Raw genomic sequence first — 13,500 nt, 5'->3', positions numbered from 1 at the left:
CGGGCTTGAAATGCCAGAATCTTGTCAACATCGAGGACCACTACAAGGTCTGGGGCAGGAGCAACAACAAACTGAACTCTCTGGTTGACCTCGCCTTGGACATCATCGACACCTACTACATGAAGATGAAAGATGAGAGAAAGAAGGAAAAGAACGCCTGACACAGTGTTTGGCATGAGAGACTGGATGAACAACACATCAAGTACGCGGCTAAGAACACGTACACAAGCTACGAGATGTACAGGCGGATCGTTCACATCAGGAAGTCTCTTCTTCCCGCCTCAGATGAGGGATTGAGCCACAAAGAAGTGGCGGGAGCGTCAAAGAACTAGATGACTAGACGATCATTTCTCCTACTTTGGAATGATGCAATTGTTTATTGAGGTGTGTGCGAATGATCTGTACAGTCACTTATGTAATTGGATGTTTATTTCACTTCTGCAGACAGAGCAAATCACACGGCATACTAGCAGCAATCGTCTGTGTTATTATTGGTCTTCACACACATGTCTGATTACAGATCCGTTTGTCACATATCACAACCATCTTGTTCAGTTGAACCGTTTCCATTGTGTTTCCTAATCACACACACCCTCATCTGGCTGCCCATTTCCATTGTTCTTCATAATTGCAAATAGTTCTTCTGGATTAATCGTTTGCCACTCATCGCACACGCAAATCTAATATGAACTGTGTTTAATGTTGCCACTATCACAAACGTTTTGCATCTTTTTTAATGGTTTTATTACATCACCGTTTGTGATTGATGCATCGCACACAGTTTCTTCGAAGGGTCTCTAATTCGACTCTCGCGTTTGGACCATCCCTGCAGTAGTGAACTCAAAATTACAAATCGATATTAGAAAAAAATATGACTGTATATGAATGCCTCTGGCAGTGTACCAGGATGTGCAATGATCTAGTGTAACATGTATAAAAAATGATGAATGGTGGCAGAGCCACAAATACTATGTTAGCTATATGATCATGCAAAGCAATATGATAATGATGATGTGTCTCATAAAAACGGAACAGTAGAAGTTGCATGGCAATATATCTTGAAATGGCTATGGAAATGCCATAATATGCAGGTATGGTGGCTGTTTTGCGGAAGTTATAAGGAGGCTTATGTTTGATATAGTGTATCATATCACGGGGTTTGGATGCACCGGCAAAGTTTGCACGACATCTCAAGGTGAGAAAGGGCAATGCACGGTACCAAAGAGGCTAACAATTTGCGGAAAGGTGAGAGTGTGTATAATCCATGGACTCACATTAGTCATAAAGAACTCACATACTTATTACCAACTCACATACTTATTGGAAAATTTTATTAGCCCTAGAAGCAAAGTACTACTACGCAGGATCCTAGGGGGATAGGTTGGTAGGAAAAGACCATCGCTCATCCCCGACCGCCACTCATAAGGAAGACAATCAAGAATAAATCATGCTCCAACTTCATAGCATAAGGAGAGACTATACGTGCATGCTTCGGGAATCACAAACCATAACACAATTATTCTTAGTAAACCACAATTAGTCACCAGCATACCACACACATTACCACCTTTATATCGCAATACTATTGCAGGGAATCAAACTTACCATATTTAATTATCTGCATGAAAGTTTTTATTATATCCCTCTGAAATATCTATCATATTAGGAACAAATTCATAACTTGTGCATTATCAACTCTCAAAATAATATAAGTGAAGCATTAGAGTGCAACTATTTCTTTAAAATATAAGCACCGCCGTGCTCTAAAAGATATAAGTGAAGTACTAGAGCAACTGCCTAGCTCAAAAGATTTAAGTAAAGCACATAGAGTATTCTAACAAATCACGAATAATGTGTGTCCCTATCAAAAAGGTGTGTCCAGCAAAGATGATTGTGGCAAAGTAAAAAAGCAAACAAAGCAAGACTCATATAATACATGACGCCCAAAGAAAAACTCATATCATGTGATGAATAAGAGTATAACTCCAAGTAATTTTACTTTTTGTTGGTAGAAGAAAGAGGGGATGCCTTCCGGGGTATCCCCAAGCTTAGATGCTTGGGAGTCCTTGAATATTATTTTGGGTTGCCTCGGGCATCCCCGAGCTTCATTATTCCTTCATCCATCATGATCTCACTCAAAACTTGAAAACTTTAGGACACAAAACTCAATAGAAAACTCGTGAGATTAGTTAGTATAACAAGCAAATCACCACTTTAATTACTATTGTAAACTGATTAATATTTTATTATTTCATAACACCTATTGTATTCTAACTTCATCATGTCTTTTACCCCCCGATACAATCCATAGATTCATCTAAACAAGCAAACAATGCAACGGAAACATAATCTATCAAAAACAGAACAACCTGTAATGATTCGAACAATAACCATACTTCTATAACTCCAAAAATTCTGAAAATCAGGACAACATGGGCAATTTGTTTATCAATTATGTGTAAAAGAATTCAAAAATTTATCATGTTCCAGTGAATCTCAACAATCTTTACTACTAGGCACAAAAGTTTCTGCTTTCTTACAGAGTTAAAGCAACTATCATACAAATCATCCCAAAGCACTACTGCAGGATGCTGCTAACGCGACAATACGATGAAGGACCCTTTGAGAAACTGTCTGCGATGCAATAATCACAAACGGTGGTGTAAGAGAACCATCTAAAATGTGCAAAACGTTTGCGATGATGATGCATCAAACACGGTTTAGATTTTAGTTGCATGTGCGATGCAGGGCGTACAGTTCAGTTCAATTAACTGTGTGCAATTAGGAGGAACAAAAGAAACGGGCAGCCAGATGAAGGCGTGTGCGATACACAACATACGGTTCACTCGGATGAACTGTTTGTTTAGGCAACACAAAATAAACAGTCAGCCAGATCAAGGTGTGTGCGATATACAACATGCGGTTCACTCGGATGAATTGTTTGTGTTGAGACAAGAGAACAAAAACAGTTCAATATAACAAGATGTGTGTGATACGCGACAAACAGATATGTAATCAGAAATGTGTGGGAAGACCAATAACGACACAGACATTCCTGTTAACAAGCCGTGTGTGTTGTGAGCAAATGATTGCTGGTATACAATTGTCAGTTATTGATGAAATCATCACTGATGGGTTCCCTTGTTTAGTCCGTGTGTGATGTTATTTTCTCTGTCTATAGAGCATCAACATATATATGTAAAAAGACAGCATTGCATAACCAAATTAAGCATACAATTACACAAGTGACTACACAGATAACATTTTCACACACCAAAGTAAGCAATTACATGCATACTAAACTAGGAGAAACGAGGATCTAACCATCTACTTCTTGTTGCAACAACGCTTGCCATTGCTCTGCTTCTGGCTGGATCCCTAGCCGTTTTTGGGAAGGAGGCACATCCTCATGTCAATGATCCGCCTATACATGTCGTAGCACGTGTACGCATCCTTGTCCGCATACACGACGTGAGCTTTGTCAAGTTTCTACACCCACTACAAAAAAATACAGTTCCGTGATGATACATGTTGGTCACAGTAGGTCATGTTTTCTGTCATGCATGTACATCCATGACGATTTTATGACCGAATCAAGATAGTCATACCTATGCTGTCGTAGAAGTGTTCCCATGACATTACAAAAATTATCATCATGGAAGTGTCCACTTCCATGACGATAAATCGTGCGTCATAGAAGTGCTTTCGTCAAGGGTGACCGACACGTGGCATCCACCGTAACGGGACGCCGTTAAGCGCCATTAAGCTATCGGGTCCAGTTTTGGATCCGATAACTTGCTAACAGCCATGACTAATGCCGACTTTCCACATGTAAAATTCTCATTGGCCGACGGAACCACGCGTCAGCTCCACGTTAGCACATGTGTCACTCATCCAACGGTCGAGATGGGCCTATGATATGTTGACACGTGGACGGTCCCAAAAGTGGCCCATAAAGTTTAAATGGGCCGGCCCAACTAAAGTCCCACAAGATTTAGCGGACCATAATGGGCCGGCCTAGCAAACGGCCCACAAGATTTTGCAGACCATAATGGGCCGGCCCAGCTAAAGGCCCAACATTCTCAGTTAAGGCCCGTACGGCTAGTGTCAAATCAGCCCGTCAACGGCCCGTCCTAAACTTGTCATCATCGCGGCCCATGGTCACTTATGGCCCATTCATAGTCCGCCAAGTATTTGGGACGAATTATGGCCTAGTGTGTTCCGACCTATTAAATGTCCTGCTTCATTTGGGCCCATTTACAGGCCATTGAAACGTTCGGCCCATAAACGTCCATGAAGGATTTGGGTCATATTCGTCCATGTCTGACATTCAGCATGCTAGAGGCCCACTATAGATTTGGGCCACTTTCGGCCTGTTAACGTCGGACGAAATCCATGGGCCATATGTGGTCCAACATCACATCGTGCCCATTAACAACCCATATAAAAATGACGCTAATCAAGCTCGACTAAACTTCCAGCCTATTTAACGCCCGTGTATTAGGTATGTATTAGGTCGGCGCATTTACGGCCCGTACGAATTTCGGCCTGTGAAAGATCCGCATTGTAAATGGGCCACCATTTCAGCCTGCTAAGACCAGTGGGTTATTTGGCACAATCAGGGCCCAATCTCACTTTCAGCCTATTAAAGGCCCATGTTTTTATGGGCTCGATATATTTACACCTGTAAATGGCATATTGTTACTGAGGGCCCAAATTATGTTTAGGCCTGTTAAAGGCCCACTATGGGCACATGCCTACCAGAAAAATATGAAAGCTTATGCTGATTTATGCCCAGATATTTTTAGTGGGCTACATGAAAATTCCGGCCCATAATCATTTTTAGCCCAATTGGAATGGGCCCGACGAATGTTGGCATGTTGGGCTGCTACAAAGCTTTCGGCCGAATACATTACTAAGATAAACCTATACTATACAAAAATAGCATCGTAATTATTGCAGCCTTTGGCAGCATCATAAATGTTGTATCACAACAAAATAAATTCCAACCATACAACAAAAGGCATGTTGGCATAAATTTACAGGCCTTGCAGATAAAAGCACCATCAGATGTATAGAAGCACAGATCATTTGACCTGCGTGCTAATGTTTCAGGTTGTAGAATCTGATGGAGCAGCACACTCTTGACCTTGTTTCCGCCATTGCTCTTGAACAATGAAGCGAATGTCTGATAGTCTGGTTTGAAAACCATTCATATCTTGACGACATTTGTCAGCCACTATTCTTGTTTCCGAAACGACGTCCATTAGGGATTGGACTGGTGTCTGGAGATATATCACTCTTTCTAGCCAGAAGATTTTGTTCAGTAGGCGATTTGGACGAGGTTACCTTGACAACCAACCCAGACTTACGCAGGAAGGTGCTTTTTTCACTGTTAGTGGAGAGATACTGACGCACTGCAGCAAGAGGTGACATTGTGCCTGTGGTAGCCTCACCACCTTCAGGTGGTTGTGGTTGTTCAATCATTTGTTCCATAGCTTGCTGAAAGTTTGAACTTGTAGATTAGTGTACCAGATAAGTTACTAATGAGACAAAAACAAACAAAGTAGGTTACACGTTTATACATAACTTATTTTGGTGAACTACTGTAATATATTAGCATGTATTGTAGTGCCAACTACATAGTAAAATCACTTTCGGAACATATGTCCATGTAGCATGCCTACTGTGTTGTGTATTTCCTCACATTCGTTGACATCTAAGGATAAAGAGACATGGTTTAAAGTAGGATGAACATAGTATGACATCATTCATATCATGGGCAAACAGATATAAAACTAACATGCTATTTTATCATTGTGTGTGCACGTGAACATAACAACTAGATTACAGATCAAGACCAAAAGAATATCCACCATCTCTTTTAAACCATGTAAGGTGAAATGATATGTTAAGACAACTCTGCATAAAAGTGAACAGAGTAACTCATATTGGCTGCAAACCAAGTAGTTAAATGAACACATCACAATACCAATCAGTTCAAAGGCAGGAGGAGTAAGGACTTACAACAGCGGCTTGAACTGGTGTGCTCATGCCCTTCATCTTGCTGGTGTGGCAATCCTTGAAGATATGCACTACATTCGGTTCAGGTTCTTTTTGGTCTGCACGGGTGAGGGAGTCCTGGATTAGGGGGTATCCGGACAACCAGACTGTGTACAACGTTCGGACTATCGAAGCGTGAAGGTACAAGACTCAAGACTTCGGCCCGTGTCCGGATGGGACTTTCCTTGGTGTGGAAGGCAAGCTTGGCGATCCAGATATTATATTTCCTTCCTTGTAACCGACTCCATGTAAACCCTAGCCCTCTTCGCTGTCTATATAAACCGGAGAGGTTGGTCCTTAGAAGGCCGATCACAATTACATTCATACCATCATAGGCTAACTCTTAGGGTTTAGCCTCTACGATCTCGTGGTAGATCTACTCTTGTACTACCCATATCATCAATATTAATCAAGCAGGAAGTTGGGTTTTACCTCCATCGAGAGGGCCCGAACCTGGGTAAACATCTGCGTCCCTTGCTTCCTGTTACCATCAGCCTTGGCGCACAGATCGGGACCCCCTACCCGAGATCCGCCGGTTTTGACACCGACATTGGTGCTTTCATTGAGAGTTCCTCTATGCCATCTCTGTCAGGCTCGATGGCTCCTTCAGTCATCATCAACGACGCTCTCCAGGGTGAGACTTTCCTCCCCGGAGAGGTCTTCGTGTTCGGGGGCTTCGCACCGCAGGCCAATTCGCTTGGCCGCCTGGAGCAGATCGACAGCTATGCCCCCGACCATCAAATCAGGTTCGGAAACCTGAACTACACGACGGATATCCGTGGAGACTTGATCTTCGACAGATTCGGGCCAGTGCCAGGAACGCCGAACAGTCACGATGGGCACGACTTAGACCTGTTGTCGGACATTGCTCGGGACATCACCCCGGCAGAGGCCTCGGATCTAAATCCGGGGCAGGTTGCTTCGCCTAAGGACGGAGGGCTAGACCCCGCCCCGCAGGCCGAGCCCTCATCGGTGATGGAGCCGAACACAGGTCTCACCTCTGAGGGAGCCTGTGACTCCGGACCCCCGGATTCATATCCGGATGCAGGTTCCAGTCCGCGCGTCCCCGAGCCCATCGATCCTGGTTGGGCTCCGGTGATGGAGTTCACCGCGGCGGACGTCTTTCAGCACTCGCCCTTCGGCGATATGCTGGACTTATTGAAGTCTCTCTCCTTGTCAGGAGACTCTGGGCCGAACTATGTCCGGCTCGAGCGGGAAGCAGACAAAGACAGAATTCTTTGCCCACCCACCACCCACTTCATTGCCATGATCGATGATCTAACCGACGTGCTTGACTTCGACTCCGAAGACATCGACGGTATGGACGAGGATGCAAGAGAATTAGAGGAGCCACCGCTCACTGGGCGGTGCACGGCCACCTCCTCATATGATATATATATGGTTGACACTCCGAAGGAAACTAATGGCGACGAGGCAACAGAGGACAACCCCTCGGGAAGAAAATCAAAGAATGGGCGTCGTCGGCGCCGCTCCAAGCCCCGCCATAGCAACACCGGCCCCGGAGACGAAAATAATCCGGATGGCACCAAAGAAGAATATGACCCTGACCGGACCGCCTTCGAGTAGGCCGAACGGGAAGATGAGCAGGTCAGCCCAGAAGAATAGGCAATAGACGCATACCCGTAGGAGGACAACTACATGCCCCCCTCCGAAAACGAGATCAGCCTCGGCGACGACGAATTCGGCGTGCCTGAGGATCCCGTGGAGCAGGAGCGCTTCAAGCGTAGGCTTATAGCCATTGCGAGGAGCCTGAAGAAGAAGTAGCAGCAACTCCAAGCTGATCAAGACCTGCTCAGAGATAGATGGACTGAAGTCCTGTCAGCCGAGGAATATGGACTCAAACGCCAAACGGCTGACCGGCCACCCCGTGGCCGGGATAAAATGGGATACCAGCCCGCACCCCCACGCCGATACACTACGGCTCAGGGCAACAGGCACGACCTGCAAGATATTCTGGAAAATAAAGCAGGACAGCCAAGATCGATCTACGGATCAAGGGGCGCGCCCCAGCGCGCGATGATGACCGTCCCGCCGGATACATCATCAACAAATCCGGCCGGGCCGAACATAGCAACCCAGACCAATCCGACCTGCGTAGCCACATAGCCCGACACAGAGGTGCCGCATACCCCCTCTACTTCACTGACGAAGTGATGGATCATGAATTCCCAGAAGGATTCAAACCCGTAAACATCGAATCATACGATGGCATAACAGACCCCGCAGTATGGATCGAATATTTCCTTCTCCACATCCACATGGCCCGCGGAGATGATCTACATGCCATCAAGTACCTCACCCTTAAGCTCAAAGGACCAGCCCGACACTGGTTAAATAGCCTGGCAGCAAATTCCATTGGCAGTTGGGAAAACCTGGAAGACGCATTCCTCGATAACTTACAGGGCATATATGTGCGGCCACCAAACGCTGATGACCTAAGCCACATTACTCAACAGCCCGAAGAGTCAGCCCAAAATTTCTGGACTCGGTTCCTCACTAAAAGGAACCAAATAGTCGACTGTCCGAATGCCGAAGCCCTGGCGGCTTTTAAGCATAATATCCATGATGAATGGCTTGCTCGACACCTCGGCCAGGAAAAACACAAGTCTATGGCAGCTCTCACAACCCTAATGACCCATTTTTGTGCGGGTGAGGATAGTGTAATGCCCCGAGACCGATGCTTCAGACACCTTCCATGTTTTTCGAGTTCGTCGTGTGTGCTTCATTTGTTTGTTGCATTTCATCGTTGCATCATCCGCATTGCATCCACATGTTTTCATAAAACTTGCATCCGCTCGTAGTTGCCGCTTAACGCTTCTCTCCGTTGCGTCCGTTGACCTTTCTTAGACCAACCGTTCATTTGTCATCCGACCATTTAAGCCTCTCTGCACAACCACCAACCCCTTTGCGTGTGTCCGAAACTGCTCCGAACCCGACCCGCTCTGGATTACCGTTGGATTCAGATCATCCCCAAACATCTATAAAACATCATCCGTTCTTTGTTGGACTCCCCTAAGCCATTTATCTTCGACCGTCCGATTTCAATCGGAGGAACGGATTGACCCCTACCTAAAAATCCACTAGCTATATATAAGACCATCACCTACCAAATCTACCCAACCCTAAATCCTAGGAGATTTGTCCCTGCCGCCGCCACACTCATCTCCCACCTCGGGATCCTCCCAGACCCCCTTCGCTCCAACCAGCCGCAGCCTCCTTCTTCCTCGATCTCCCCTGGCACCCAATCCCATTGACCCATCCTTCCATCGATCTCCATCGCCAGATATCCCCACGGACCTCCTTCCCGAGCCGCAGCCACCCCGCAGCCGCCCAACCTCACTGCTGCTGTACCTCGCCGTCCTTCCTCCCGCCGGTGTTCTTCCCGAGGACGCCAGCCGCCCTCCTCCACCACCTTGCGTCGCCGTCGGCCGCAAGAAGCTCCCCAGCAGATGAGCCCCGTCGCGCCCTCTCGTTCCTCTGTTTTTCCTCCTCTCAGTATCTCATCTCTCTCTCGTTCTCTCTCTGAACAGAATGCAGCGTCGCCCATGGCCTTGTCTCCAGCCAGAACGAGCCTCCCCGTGCTCCTTCACCTTGCCTCCTCGGGCGCCCGCGCCTACCGCGTCGCCAGCCAGCGATCCAGCCGGCCCAGCGCACCCGAGCCGGCCCAAGTGGCCTGGTGAGCAGCCCCGGCCCTTTTCCTCTGTTGGGCTTCCTGTCCAGATTCGGCCCAGAGTCTATTTTTTAGGCTCTGTGATTTTGCCTATTATCCAGAAAACTGCACATTTACAGATTACCCCTCCATGTTCATGCATATAATAACTAATAAACCGTGCATCGGATTAAAATGTTTTATATATGTAAAATGCTTAGAATTTTGTGTAGATTAATAATATGCCACTTTCATCCATGTTAAAGATGTTTAAGTTGCTGTTTGCATTAATTTGCTAAAATGCCATGTTAAAATGATTTAATTCATAACTAAATAACCGTAACTCTGTTTTAAATAAACTTTATATGTGAATGGGGTGGGAAAATGCCTAGTTTAACATGGTGCACTCATCTTGCATGTTTAACAACTCTAAAATATGGTTTAGGGCAGAACAATACAAAATTCATAAATCGCTTATGGGGATTTTCCGGAATTATTGTTTGTTGTTTCCGGCCTCATTTAAACTTGCCTAAATAGTTAGTTTTCATATGCTTCACCCCTTGCCATGTTTAATAACATTTAATATTGTTGTGTACTTAAACGAGATTAAACTAAATATGTCAATGTGGTGTTTTGTCAATATGCAACTCGTTGCATATTGAGCTCCACTTAACTTGTAGTATTGTTTGTTACACTTTGCCATGCCATGTCTCATTTAAACCGGACATGCATCATACTTGTTTGTGCATCATGCCATGTTTATTCTTGTGCATTTACCATGTTGTTTGTTTATTTCCGGTATTGCTTCTTAGTTCCGGTAATGTTGCGATTGTGAGGATTCGTTCGACTACTCCCGTTCGTCTTCTTCATGGACTCGTTCTTCTTCCTTGCGGGATTTTAGGCAAGATGACCGCTACTCTGGATCTCACTACTATCACTGCTATGCTAGTTGCTTCGTTCTATCGCTTTGCTGCGCTACCTATCACCTGTTTATCAAGCCTCCCATATTGCCATGAACCTCTAACCTTTGACACCTTTCCTATGCACACCGTTGCTTGGCTATGTTACCGCTTTGCTCAGCCCTCTTATAGCGTTGCTAGTTGCAAGTGAAGTTGAAGATTTCTCCATGGCGGATAGGATTTTGGTTGAGATATCACAATATCTCTTATATTATTAATGCATCTATATACTTGGTAAAGGGTGGAAGGCTCGACCTTATGCCTGGTGTTTTGTTCCACTCTTGTCGCCCTAGTTTCCGTCATACCGGTGTTATGTTCCCGGATTTTGCGTTCCTTACGCGGTTGGGTGATTTGTGGGACCCCCTTGACAGTTGGCTTTGAATAAAACTCCTCCAGCAAGGCCCAACCTTGGTTTTACCATTTGCCTCACCACCACCTATACCTTTCCCTTGGGTCGGCCAACCCGAGGGTCATCTTTATTTTAGCCCCCCTGGGCCAATGCTTGTCTAAGTGTTGGTCCAAACCGAGCGATGTCTGGCGCCCCCTGGGCAATCAGGGTCTATACCAACCCGACGTCTTGCTCATCCGGTGTGCCCTGAGAACAAGATATGTGCAGCTCCTATCGGGATTTGTCGGCACAGCGGGCGGTCTTGCTGGTCTTGTTTTACCATTGTCGAAATGTCTTATAAACCGGGATTCCAAGTCTGATCGGGTCTTCCTGGGAGAAGGTATATCCTTCGTTGATCGCGGGAGCTTATCATGGACTAAGTTGGGACACCCCTGCAGGGTATAAACTTTTGAAAGTCGTGCCCGTGGTTATGTGGCAGATGGGAATTTGTTAATGTCCGGTTGTAGATAACTTGACACCTAATCCGAATTAAAATGCATCAACCGCGTGTGTAGTCGTGATGGTCTCTTTTCGGCGGAGTCCGGGAAGTGAACACGGTTTTGGGTTATGACTGACGTAAGTAGGAGTTCAGGATCACTTCTTGATCATTACTAGTTGACGATCGTTCCTTTGCTTCTCTTCTCACTCTTATTTGCGTATGTTAGCCACCATATATGCTTAGTCGCTGCTGCAACCTTACTACATTACCCCTTCCTTTCCCATTAAGCTTTGCTAGTCTTGATACCCATGGTAATGGGATTGCTGAGTCCTCGTGGCTCACAGATTATGACAACAATAGTTGCAGGTACAGGTTACGCGATGATCATGACGCGAGAGCGATGCTTGCTTGCTTGAGTTCTTCTTCTGCTTCTTCTTCGATCAGGGGATAGGTTCCAGGTCGGCAACCTGGGCTAGCAGGGTGGATGTCGTTTGAGTTTCTGTTTGTGTTTCATCCGTAGTTGGATGGTGCTCTTATGTAAGATGATGTTGTATTCGTGTGGCATTGTATGCCTCTTGTATGTATCCCCATCTATTATGTAATGTTGATGTAATGATATCCACCTTGCAAAAGCGTCTTCAAGATGCGCTTCTGTCCTTGGTGGGACCTTTGAGTTCCTTTAGGATAGGGTCGCATCTTGGGCGTGACAGATAGCTGGTTGGCTCGCAGCGGCACCATGCCACATTCCGGCGCTTCGGACGGCCGCGATGCTAACGGCAAACCACGGCGCAATAGACATAAGAGACGGAACAATGGCGACAACACTGAAGACACGGCAGTCAACGCCAGATTCAGCGGATCTAAGTCCGGACAGCGGAAAAAGCCATTCAAAAGAAATAATCAGGGACCGTCCAATCTGGACCGCATACTAGAGCGCTCGTGCCAAATTCATGGCACACCGGACAAACCAGCCAACCACACCAATAGAGACTGCTGGGTGTTCAAACAGGCCGGCAAGATAAACACCAAAAACAAGGACAAGGGGCTGCACAACGACGATGACAATGAGCCCCGACGTCCGAATACGGGGGGACAAAAGAAATCCCCCCCCCCCCAGGTGAAAACGGTCAACATGATCTACGCCACCCACATCCCCAATCGGGAACGGAAGCGGGCACTACGGGACGTCTATGGGATGGAGCCAGTCGCCCCCAAGTTCAATCCATGGTCAGCTTGTCCGATGACCTTTGACCGTAGGGATCACCCTACCAGTATCCGTCACGGCGGCTCAGCCGCGTTGGTCTTAGACCCAATCATGGATGGATTCCATGTCACGCGTGTCCTTATGGACGGCGGCAGTAGCCTGAACCTGTTTTATCAGGACACAGTGTGCAAGATGGGCATTGATCCTTCAAGGATCAAGCCCACTAAAACCACCTTTAAAGGTGTTATTCCTGGAGTAGAGGCCCGCTGCACGGGCTCTATAACATTGGAAGTGGTCTTCGGATCCCCAGACAACTTCAGGAGCGAAGAGCTAATCTTCGACATTGTCCCTTTCCGTAGTGGCTATTACGCACTGCTCGGACGAACCGCATTCGCTAGATTCAATGTGGTGCCACACTATGCATATCTCAAGCTCAAGATGCCGGGACCCCGCAGGGTCATCACTGTCAACGGAAATATGGACCGCTCCCTTCGAACATAAGAGCATACGGCAACCCTCGCGGCAGAAGTACAATGCGGCCTCCTCCGAGAAACCAATCCGGCAACAGCTTCGAGCACTGTCAAACGAGTCCGGAGCACCCCGCAACAGGATCATCATGAATATCAAGATCGTGATTAGCAGTCCGGCTTCCGCTCAAGCCCCTCCAAAGCAGCATTCATTCCACGCGTACACAATTACGCACTCAAGATACCTTGGGCATAGGCGGAGGCGCATCAACGACTCAGTCGATAATGCGGGTAACCGCTAAATACCTTC

Source organism: Triticum dicoccoides, chromosome 4B (genome assembly GCF_002162155.2).
Source record: "Triticum dicoccoides isolate Atlit2015 ecotype Zavitan chromosome 4B, WEW_v2.0, whole genome shotgun sequence".
Classification (NCBI taxonomy): domain Eukaryota; kingdom Viridiplantae; phylum Streptophyta; class Magnoliopsida; order Poales; family Poaceae; genus Triticum; species Triticum dicoccoides.
This window is presented reverse-complemented; position numbering follows the sequence as displayed.